Source organism: Musa acuminata, chromosome BXJ1-10, assembly GCF_036884655.1.
Source record: "Musa acuminata AAA Group cultivar baxijiao chromosome BXJ1-10, Cavendish_Baxijiao_AAA, whole genome shotgun sequence".
NCBI lineage: Eukaryota > Viridiplantae > Streptophyta > Magnoliopsida > Zingiberales > Musaceae > Musa > Musa acuminata.
Window position 1 is genome coordinate 1,775,485 of NC_088336.1, and position 12,644 is coordinate 1,788,128.

At 40.5% G+C, this 12,644-nt stretch overlaps 1 pseudogene; it reads right to left on the reverse strand.

The window, feature by feature from the left end:
- Positions 1-9,463: 9,463 nt before the first annotated feature.
- Positions 9,464-11,273, reverse strand: LOC135596294 (18S ribosomal RNA; annotated as a pseudogene).
- Between the last annotated feature and the right edge of the window lie 1,371 nt (positions 11,274-12,644).

Here is a 12,644-nt window from a genome sequence, read left to right on the forward strand (position 1 = left end):
GTCCAATGGGGTCACTATTGTTAGGATCAAGAGCACTAAGAGGGGGGGGTGAATTAGTGCAGCGGAAAACCTTCTACGAAAAATAAAAACTGCGTTTGTTCGTTAAAAGTGATTTTGGTAAGAAGGCCGATTCATAAATCACTTTAACTTTTGTTTAAGCGAGATGCAGCAAAGATATAAATGTAGTTTGCAGTTATGATTCTAATCAGATAGTAGGCGCAAACTGAAATATGATATTCGTACGAAAAAATTGATTTACGTCTAAATGCTGATTCGTAAATCACTTGATTAAGCGAGATACAGTTTAAGCAAGGATATAAAGGCATTTTGCAGTTATGATAGAAATCAAAATGTAAACGCAAATAGAAATATGATGATCGTATGATAAAACTGATTTACGTCTAAACGACGATTCGAAAAGTGCAAAGCTTGAAACCCGATCGTATATGCGCAGAAAGCAGTAAGCTTTAGAGGAGGTTTGCAGTAAAGATAATTTGCTTAAAGTAAATGCAAACCGAGATTTAGAGTGGTTCGGTCAATCTTAACCTACTCCACTTTTGGCATCCTCCACCGACGAGGTCACCGACGTTAACTAGAGGCCTTCCTTCAATAGGCGAAGGCCAACCACCCTTTTATAGTTTCACTCCTTTTGACAAGCTTAGGAGACAACCCTTACAGAATTTTCTCTCCTCTCTTTAATGCTCAGAACTTGGAAGAAAAGAGGGAGAAGAACTTTTGGCCTTTACAATAATTTTGAGCTCTAAAAATCACAGAACAAGATCAGGATTTCGATGTATGTTTTGTGCCCTTTCAGTGCTGAATGGGTGGGGTATTTATAGGCCCCAACCCAGTTTGAATTTTGAGCTCAAAACTGTCAATTCCCAAAATTTCGGGATCTGGCGGTTGCACCTCCTGACTAGAGCGGTTGCACTGCCTTGCAAAGCTCGAAGACTGAGCCTCTAGGCGGTGCCACCTCTATCAGGGGTGGTTGCATCTCCTGCCAGAGCTCAAAGATCGAGCTCAGGCGGTGCCACTGCCTGACTGAGGCAGTTGCACCTCCTGCCAGAGCTCGAAGACCGAGCTCAGGCGGTGCCACCTCCTGTTAGGGGAGGTTGCACCACCTAGTCTCGCTCGGAGACTGAGCCCAAGCGGTGCCACCTCCTGGCTGGGTCGGTTGCACCGCCCAGTCTCGCTTGGAGACTTAGCCCAAGCGGTGCCACCTCCTAGCTTGGGCGGTTCAACCGCCTGGCAGAAATCAGGGTCCGAATGGGTTGATCCATTCGGCCCAATTTGGGTTTTTCAGGGGCCCAATTGCCCCAAGATTAAGTTAATGGGATCATCTCCCATTTCCAACTTAATCATTGTGCTAACTACGATATTTCCTAAGACATTTACTGCAACTTGCTCCGGTGTGTCAATCGCTTCTTCCGGCGAACTTCCGCCGATCATCCGATGAACCCTCGGTGATGCTCTTGCGGACTTCCGGTAAACTCTTGGACTTGCGACGATCCACTTGGCGAGTTCCGACGAGCTTCTTTGGCAAGCTCATGGACTTCTCGGATTTGTTCCTGCAGAACCTCCGACGATTGTCCGAACTTCCGTCGAACTCTCGAACTCCCAACGTGATCATTGTCTTGACTCCGGTGCAACTCCTGCTGCATATCTTACTTTCATCGTAGTTAATCCTGCACACTTATCTCAACATATAGATTAGATAACAAATGACAATTGACTTCATCATCAAAATCCGAGATTCAACAATCTCCCCATTTTTGATGATGATAATCAATTGATAATGGAGTTAACCTTAACTCCCCCTATCTATATGCCATACTTAAGATAAGTCATTCTTGAATTCAAACCCTTTGAATTCAAGAGACATATTGATAAGTTAAAATCATTTAAACTTATCAATACTCCCATCATGATTCCCATCATGATGTATCTCTCTGAAGATGATGTCAAGGCTTGACATTCATTTTCAAATTTTACATTACAAGTTTGAATGATGGTAATAGTAGCAATTCATCATATATCAATATGTAAAACTGTGAAGTAAGATTTTGATATGATGCACACATTTCAAATGTTTTAGCAATTATCGCATTTCATCACATGGTAAGATATCAATACGTAAAATTACGATGCAAGTTTTTTGATATCTTGACACGATACAAACAAGGCATAATGCAAAATATAGCAATCATAGCATCTATTCATATATCTCTTGGTGATGCAAGCATGGCATTAATACTTAGTGACACCAGGAGAACAATATAAACAAATTTTGAGCATAAGTGTGATAGTCGTTCATGCCTTTACTAGGTTCAAGTTATTTTCCAATAGTAATTGATAGGAAATCGATTGTACAAGCATATAAAGGAAAGCATGATATGTAGATCGCTTTGAATACTTCTTCCTTTTTATTTGTTATAATCTTTTTGCATGAAGGAGGAAGGCCATTTGTGATACCAACTATTTGTGAGTTTACTTTGAGTGAAGTTAAAACCGATGAGAGATTAAATCATGAAATTAAAGTCGATGAGAGATTGAATCATGCTTCATTTTTACAGGTATCAAGATATGTATGTGAAACAAATCTTTGCAAGTAAAAACACTATCATCCATATTTCAAGATGGAATTCATAAGCAGGAATCATTTCATCAAATCCATTTCAGAAAAATATTTTTCATATAATAAGTGTATGAGAAAATTTGATTTTTAGGATACCAATTGTTAAGCGAATCCAAAAATGAAATTAACACTTTCATGCATTCGGATAAGACTATGCTATACAATCATGAATACAAAACATGCTTATTGTTATGGAAATTTTTGTATTCAACACATAATTTCCAACATGTTATTTAAGCATGTAATGGCAATCAAGTGATTTGATCATTTAATAAAGTCCGAAAAATAATTTTAACTAGTTTATGTGTTCGGACACATCAACATTCCTAATTCTCTTCTTATGAAATCAAATTGTTCTTCACTTAGAGGTTTTGTAAAAATATCAGCTAGTTGATGTTTAGTATCAATGAATTCTATGATTACATCATGATTAGTAACATGATCTCGTATAAAGTGATGTCTAATATCAATATGTTTTGTTCTTGAGTGTTGTATAGGATTTTTCGTTAAGCATATTGCACTTATGTTATCACATTTAATGGGAATATTTTTAAGATGAATTTTATAATCTTCTAAGGTGTTTTTCATCCATACAACTTGTGCACAGCATGCACTTGCTGCAATATATTTAGCTTTGGTTGTTGATAGTGCAACCGAGTTTTGTTTCTTAGATGACCAGGAAACAAGGGCATGTCCTAAAAATTGACATGTTCCTGATGTGCTTTTTCTATCTAGTCTACAGTCAGCAAAGTCCGCATCAGCATAAACAATTAACTCAAGATTCTCTGATTTTGGGTACCATAATCCTAGATTTGTGGTACCATTAAGATATCTAAGTATTCTTTTAACTGCTTTGAGATGAGATATCTTAGGGTTTGATTGAAATCTAGCACAAAGTCCTACACTGAACATAATATCTGGTCTAGTTGCAGTGAGGTAAAGTAAACTTCCTATCATACCCCTATAAGTTTTTTGATCGAAGATTTCTCCACTTACATCAATTTCTAACTTAGTGGAGGTGCTCATAGGAGTGTTAATAGCTTCTGAGTTATTCATATTAAACTTTTTTAGAAATTCATAGCATATTTAGTTTGACTAATAAAGATGTCATTGCTTAGTTGTTTGATTTGTAAGCCTAAGAAGAATGTTAATTCTCCCATTAAACTCATTTCGAATTCAAGACTCATAGTTTTAGCAAAAGATTCACAAAGAGATTCATTCGTAGAACCAAAGATAATATCATCAACATAAATCTGAACAATGAGAAAATTATTTTCAAAATTCTTGATGAACAATGTAGTATCAACCTTGCCTTTTGTGAAATTATTTTCAATAAGAAAAGAACTAAGTCTCTCATACCAAGCCCTCGGAGCTTGTTTTAAACCATAGAGAGCTTTAGTTAATCTAAACACATGATTAGGGAGGCTATTATTTTCAAATCCAGGAGGTTGTTCAATATAGACTTCTTCGGAAATAAAGCCATTAAGAAAAGCTCTTTTAACATCCATTTGAAACAACTTAAAATTATTGCTACTAGCGTAGGCAAGGAGCAACCTTATGGCTTCTAATCGAGCCACAGGAGCGAAGGTTTCTTCGTAATCGATACCTTCTTCTTGGTTGAAACCTTTGGCCACTAATCTAGCCTTGTTTCTAACCACGATACCATATTCATCTTGCTTGTTTCTAAAAACCCATTTAGTACCAATAACTAAATGGTCATTTGGCCTAGGAACAAGCTTCCACACCTCATTTCTCTCAAATTGATTTAATTCATCTTGCATTGCGATAATCCATGAATCATCTTTCATGGCTTCGTCAACACATTTGGGTTCAATTTGGGAGAGAAAAGCGGTGTTGGCACAAAAATTTTTAAGAGAAGATCGTGTTTGAACCCCCTTTGATGTGTCTCCTAAGATTAGCTCCTTAGGATGAGCATCTACATACTTCCAATCCTTGGGTAAGGATGTTTCGGAAGTGGATGCATCCAAGTTGCTAGTTGGAGACGAGGTTTCATTTAAATTCAAGGAATCAAAATTAACATCATCATCAAAATCGTTTTTCCTGATTTCGAAAATCTCATTGAAAACAACATGAATGGATTCTTCAATAATTAAAGTTCTTTTATTGAAGATACGAAAGACTTTAGAAACCGAAGAATAAACAAGAAAGATTCCTTCATCAGATTTAGCATCAAATTTTCCTAAGTTATCCTTTTCATTCAAGATAAAACACTTACACCCAAAGACTTTAAAATATGAAACATTGTGTTTTTTGTTGTTCCATAACTCATAGGGAGTTTTGGTGAGTAAGGGTCTTACTAGAACTCTATTCAAAATATAGCATGCAGTGTTTACGGCTTCGGCCCAAAAATATTTGGGTAGGCTATGTTCATTCAACATGGTTCTTGCCATTTCTTGTAAATTTCGATTTTTTCTTTCTACTACTCCATTTTGTTGAGGATTTCTTGGAGTAGAGAAATTATGGTTGTATCCATTGAGTTCACAAAATTCTTGGAAATCATGGTTTTGAAATTCACCACCGTGATCACTTCTAATTGACGAAATCATAGAACCCTTCTCATTTTGAACAAGTTTACAAAACTTGGTAAAATATCTAAACATTCATTTTTCTGTTTTAAGAAGTAAGTCCATGTGTATCTGCTATAGTCATCCACAATAACGAAGGCGTATTTGCTACCTCCTAGGCTTGATGTAGAGATTGGTCCGAACAAGTCCATATGAATCAATTGTAAGGGCCTAGAGGTGCTTATTTGATTCTTAGATTTGAAACTACCCTTAATTTGTTTACCTAATTGCCAAGCATCACATACATTATCTTTGATGAACTTGATATGAGGAATTCCTCTTACAAGTTCTTTAGATGATATTTAAGTGATTAGATTCATGCTAGCATGACCTAATCTTCTATGTCATAGCCAAGCATCCTCATTCAAAACCGAAAAACACATTTCATTACACAAATCATTGATGTCAATAGTGTATACGTTATTTTGTTTTAATGCAATCATAGACATGTTTTTGTGTGGTTTTTCAATGATGCAAGCATTAGATTCGAATCTGACAATATATCCTTTATCACATAATTGACTAATGCTCAAGAAGTTATGTTTTAAACCATCAACTAACAAAACATCTTCAATAAAGAAGTTGGATTTGTTATCTATGGTTCCTTTGCCAATGATTTTACCCTTGTTGTTGTCTCCGAAGGTGACATAGCCTTCGTCTATGCTAGTGAGCTTAGAGAATTGAGATGGATCTCCGGTCATATGCCTTGAGCATCCACTATCAAGGTACCATCTCTTGCTCCTAGCTTGCGATGGTATAGGTTTCTACAAGAAAGGATGATCTTTAGGTACCCATTTGCTTTTGGGTGCCTCAAAAATAGATCTACATTGTTTATCATTTTGCATAGAATTTATCATGGTTCCTTTAGGAACCCAAATTAATTTGTTCGGACTAATTTTCTTGAATGGACAATAATGCGTTTTGTATCCAAGTTTGCAACAAAAGTTGCATTTGCTTTGGTGTCGAACATGTAAGATGGGGCCTTTTATGAAGGTGGTTGGATTTTGGTGAGGACTTCTCACAAATCTGATTCCACTTCTTTTGGGAACGTGACCCTTGTTTGCAAGGATCATGTTCAAGGACTTGCTACCAACCTCGAATTTCTTCAAGGTGTCCTTAAGTAGCAAGTTTTCCTTTTGGAGAGTTTCTAGATCATGGCACTTTATGCATGAACCTAAACTATCATGATATTCAGCTTTTAACTTATCAAAATTACAAGTAAGACTATCATGCTCCTTTTTTAGCAATTTGTATTTTCTACTAATAATCTTGCATTCATCAAATAAGTTATGGAAGGCATTTAATAATTCATCAAATGATAAATCTGCATCTATTAAATTCGTTACCTCCTCTCCGATGGCCATTAAGGCGTAATGAGCAACTTGCTCGGTGTTGGACTCCTCTTCTTCGGACGCGCTCGAGTCATCCCATGTTGCTTTGAGCGCCTTCTTCTTTGATGTTCTCTTTTTGACTTGGGGACAATCACTCTTGTAGTGTCCCGACTTTTTGCACTCATAGCAAATAACATGGTCCTTCTTGGGTTCAAGTTTATTTTTTGTGTCATTCTTAAACTTGTTTCTTTTAATGAATTTTTTAAATTTTCTTGTTAGAAGTGCCAAGTCATCGTCACAGTCCTCATCACTTGAGTTGTCTCTCAAGTGGTCTTCTGAAGTTTTAAGTGTCATATCCTTCCTGTTCTTTGAAAGGATGTCTTCTTGCTCTTCATGAGCTTTGCAAGTCATCTCGTAGGTCATTAATGACCCGATTAGTTCTTCAAGAGGGAAGTTGTTTAGATCTTTCACCTCTTGAATAGCAGTGACTTTAGGATCCCAACTCTTAGGAAGGGATCTTAGAATCTTATTTACGAGCTCAAAATCCAAAAAACTTTTTCCGAGTCCTTTTAGACTGTTGACGACATCCGTGAAACGGGTAAACATGTCGCCAATAGTCTCACTCGGTTTCATCCGGAAAAGTTCGAAAGAATGTAACAAAAGATTGATTTTTGACTCTTTCACTCTACTTGTGCCTTCATGAGTCACTTCGAGTGTGTGCCAAATATCAAATGCGGTTTCACAAATCGAAACACGGTTGAACTCATTTTTATCAAGCGCACAAAATAAGGCATTCATAGCCTTTGCATTAAAAGCGAAAGCCTTCTTCTCCAATTCATTCCAATCGATCATTGGAAGAGAAGACTTCGAAAAGCATTAATAGAATGGCTCTCTTGGTTTCCGATGTATGCCATCTCTCTTGGGTTTTAATCCGTTTGAGAGTTAACCCCGCTCTGATACCAATTGTTAGGATCAAGAGCACTAAGAGAGGGGGGGGGTGAATTAGTGCAGCGGAAAACCTTCTACGAAAAATAAAAACTGCGTTCGTTCGTTAAAAGTGATTTTGGTAAGAAGGCCAATTCGTAAATCACTTTAACTTTTGTTTAAGCGAGATGCAGCAAAGATATAAATGCAGTTTGCAGTTATGATTCTAATCAGATAGTATGCGTAAACTGAAATATGATATTCGTATGAAAAAACTTATTTATGTCTAAATGCTGATTCGTAAATCACTTGATTAAGCGAGATGCAGTTTAAGTAAGGATATAAAGGTAGTTTGCAGTTATGATAGAAATCAAAACGTAAACGCAAACAGAAATATGATGATCGTACGATAAAACTGATTTACGTCTAAACGCCGATTCGGAAAGTGCAAAGCTTGAAACCCGATCGTGTATGCGTAGAAAGCAGTAAGCTTTAGAGGAGGTTTGCAGTAAAGATAATATACTCAAAGTAAATGCAAACCAAGATTTAGAGTGGTTCGATCAATCTTGACCTACTCCACTTTTGGCTTCCTCCACCGACGAGGTCACCGACGTCAACTAGAGGCCTTCCTTCAATAGGCGAAGGCCAACCACCCTTTTACAGTTTCACTCCTTTTGACGGGCTTAGGAGACAACCCTTACAGAATTTTCTCTCCTCTCTTTAAAGCTCAGAACTTGGAAGAAAAGAGGGAGAAGAACTTTTGACCTTTACAATAATTTTGAGCTCTAAAAATTACAGAACAAGATCAGGATTTCAGTGTATGTTTTGTGCCCTTTCAGTGCTGAATGGGTGGGGTATTTATAGGCCCCAACCCAGTTTGAATTTGGAGCTGAAAACTATCAATTCCTGGAATTCCGGGATCTGGCGGTTGCACCTCGTGACTGGAGCAGTTGCACCGCCTGGTAGAGCTCGAAGACTGAGCCTCTGGGCGGTGCCACCTTTGTTAGGGGCGGTTGCACCTCCTACCAGAGCTTGAAGACCAAGCTCAGGCGGTGCCACCGCCTGACTGAGGCGGTTGCACCTCCTGCCAGAGCTCGAAGACCGAGCTCAGGCGGTGCCACCTCTTGTCAGGGGGGGTTGCACCGCCCAGTCTCGCTCGGAGACTGAGCCCAGGCGGTGCCACCTCCTGGCTGGGGTGGTTGCACCGCCCAGTCTCGCTTGGAGACTTAGCCCAGGTGGTGCCACCTCCTGGCTTGGGCGGTTCAACCGCTTGGCAGAAATCAGGGTCCGAATGGGTTGATCCATTCAACCCAATTTGGGTTTTTTAGGGGCCCAATTGCCCCAAGATTAAGTTAATGGGATCACCTCCCATTTCCAACTTAATCATTGTGCTAACTATGATATTTCCTAAGACATTTACCGCAACTTGCTCCGGTGCATCAATCGCTTCTTCCGGCGAACTTCCGTCGATCATCCGATGAACCCTCGGTGATGCTCCTGCGGACTTCCGGCAAACTCCTGGACTTGCGACGATCCACTTGGCGAGTTCCGATGAGCTTCTTTGGCAAGCTCATGGACTTCTCGGATTTGTTCCCGTAGAACCTCCGACGACTGTCCGAACTTCCGTCGAACTCTCGAACTCCCAACGTGATCATTGTCTTGACTCCGGTGCAACTCCTGCTACATATCTTACTTTCATCGTAGTTAATCCTACACACTTATCTCAACATATAGATTAGATAACAAATGACAATTGACTTCATCATCAAAATATGAGATTCAACAACTATCAGAATTGTAGCCTCCTACATGCAGCGAGGCTCTCTGACTTCGATGTTCGTGTTCCTTGGCGCTATCTGCACCGGGGTTGGTAGTTCATCCCCTCAGTCATCCCACCCGAGGGCGAATCGACATTCGGGGTGTTGTCGGGACGAGCCCGGTGAGCAATCGTTGATGCATTCATGGTCGTCCTCGTTAGTGGGTCTCGACAATGATCCTTCCGTAGGTTCATCTACGGAAACCTTGTTACGACTTCTCCTTCCTCTAAATGATAAGGTTTAGTGGACTTCTCGCGACGTCATGAGTGGTGAACCTCCCCCGTCACCTCGATCTGAACACTTCACCAGACCATTCAATCGTTAGGAGCGACGGGCGGTGTATACAAAGGGCAGGGACATAGTCAACACGAGCTGATGACTCGTGCTTACTAAGAATTCCTCGTTGAAGACCAACAATTGCAATGATCTATCCCCATCATGATGAAATTTTCAAAGATTACCCGGGCCTGTCGGCCAAGGCTATAGACTCGTTGAATACATCAGTGTAGCGCATGTGCAACCCAGAACATCTAAGGGCATCACAGACCTGTTATTGCCTCAAACTTTCGTGGCCTAAACGGCCATAGTCCCTCTAAGAAGCTGGTCGTGGAGCGATGCCTCCGCGTAGCTAGTTAGCAGGCTGAGGTCTCGTTCGTTATCGGAATTAACCAGATAAATCGCTCCACCAACTAAGAACGACCATGCACCACCACCCATAGAATCAAGAAAGAGCTCTCAGTTTGTCAATCCTTGCTATGTTTGGACCTAGTAAGTTTCCCCGTGTTGAGTCAAATTAAGCTGCAGGCTCCACTCCTAGTGGTGCCCTTCCGTCAATTCCTTTAAGTTTTAGCCTTGCGACCATACTCCCCCCGGAACCCAAAGACTTTGATTTCTCATAAGGTGCCGGCAGAGTCCTAAGAGCAACATCTGCCGATCCCTGGTCTGCATCGTTTATGGTTGAGACTACGATGGTATCTGATCATCTTCGAGCCCCCAACTTTCGTTCTTGATTAATGAAAACATCCTTGGCAAATGCTTTCGCAGTGGTTCGTCTTTCATAAATCCAAGAATTTCAACTCTGACTATGAAATACGAATGCCCCCGACTGTCCCTCTTAATCGTTACTCTGATCCCGAAGGCCAACACAATAGGACCGAAATCCTGTAATGTTATCCCATGCTAATGTATCCAGAGCGTGGGCTTGCTTTGAGCACTCTAATTTCTTCAAAGTAACAACATCGGAGGCACAACCCGGCCAGTTAAGGCCAGGCACGCATCACCGACAAAAGGGATGGGACGACCAGTGCACACCACGAGGTGAACCGACCGACCCATCCCAAAGTCCAACTACGAGATTTTTAACTGCAACAACTTAAATATACGCTATTAGAGCTAGAATTACCGTGACTACTAGCACCAGACTTGCCCTCTAATGGATCCTCGTTAAGGGATTTAGATTGTACTCATTCCAATTACTAGACTCGAAGAGCCCGGTATTGTTATTTATTGTCACTACCTCCCCGTGTCAGGATTAGGTAATTTGCATGCTTGCTACCTTCCTTGGATGTGGTAGCCGTTTCTCAGGCTCCCTCTCTGGAATCGAACCCTAATTCTCCATCACCCATCACCACCATGGTAGGCCCCTATCATACCATCGAAAGTTGATAGGGCAGAAATTTGAATGATGCATCGCCGGCACGAGGGCCGTGCAATCCGTCGAGTTATCATGAATCATCGGAGCAGTGGGTAAAGCCCGCGTCAGCCTTTTATCTAATAAATGCATCCCTTCCAGAAGTCGGGGTTTGTTGCACGTATTAGCTCTAGAATTACTATGGTTATCTGAGTAGCATGTACCATCAAACAAACTATAACTGATTTAATGAGCCATTCGCAGTTTCACAGTCTGAAATAGTTCATACTTACACATGCATGGCTTAATCTTTGAGACAAACATATGACTACTGGCAGGATCAACTAGGTAGCACGTCCTCTACGACGCCAAGCCCAATATGCCGACCTATTACCATAAGGGAAAGGGGGGCAACGATAGGAAGGCTGTCATCCGTCGAAGGGCGACTAAGAAAGCCAATTGATCATGTGCCAAGAGTCCAAAGACCCATAGTACATTCTTATCCACTACATCCAAGAGCACTCATGTGAACACTGGAGCCACTCGAGACGAGAGGTCTGAGACATGCCATCATTCAAGGACACACAAGGTGCACTGACATCGACACTCCTCATTCGTATAGGACATGAGAAGTGGATAAGCGAGGTAAACAATGTCTATTTCCAAAGGAACTAGGTAGATTGTACAGGCAACACACACATCTCCGTTCAAACAGAGTGCCATTGAAGAGACTTGCAGCGTCGGTGGTCAAATGCACAATAATAGGGATCCCACTACGGCATACAAATCCATCACCATTCAGATGCTGACACAGTCACCCCATCGGATAGCCCGTCGCCAACCACGGGTAACAAAGACTCAAGTGGCCGATCAAACAAGGAAATCGACGATAAGACACCGCCATGGCTCCAATACGCTCTATGATATGATAGGGCCCCTATAAACGTATGGATAGCTTCATGGAGGCTCGTATGTTGATGGAGAGTTGCTTGTATGGCTGTAGACGAAGATAAACCCAATCTCCTACTGAAAAATCTCTTTCGTTTTGTCATATTATCAAAGACTTAGCTGGTTTTGCCTAAGTCATATGATACCCTTGCGAGTCTATCCACAAAGGTCAGCCTCCCCGAAACCTCATATGGTCCCTTTGGACTTACAAAAGAAAAAACAGGTTAGAGAGAAAGCGCCTCACTCGGGATCCACAAGCAATCATTTCAGTAAATACTTCATAGCCAATGTAAATAAATTAAAAACAGATTTCACAAGCTCTAAACGGTTGCACAACAAAGGATCCAAATGGTCCACTATAGACCAAAATCTCTCACAAGTGTTCACATGACACAACCTTTATTTACAACCCTAAAACGGCCACCAAACCCAACTAAATTGGGGCTGTTAAGTCTTCAACCATCCCTCTATATGTTGTACAAAGCATGAATAAACCAAAAGACATGAAATACATGAGCATTACATTAAATACCCTGTTTATACTTTTGTCCATGACTACAGGTGCTTCAAATGAAAGAAAAGACCATCCTTAGTATGCGCTAGTCTCTCAAATGCCTCATGATGCTTGAACTGGGTTGATGCCTGTTGGAGCTTTAACGAGCATCACCTCACAAACTTTTGAATTTTTGGGTCCTTCCTTCACAAAATTTGCCCATCGACTCTTCATTTTGCTTAGTTGTCACTTCTAAGTAGGTTCACATCACCACTTTCGAT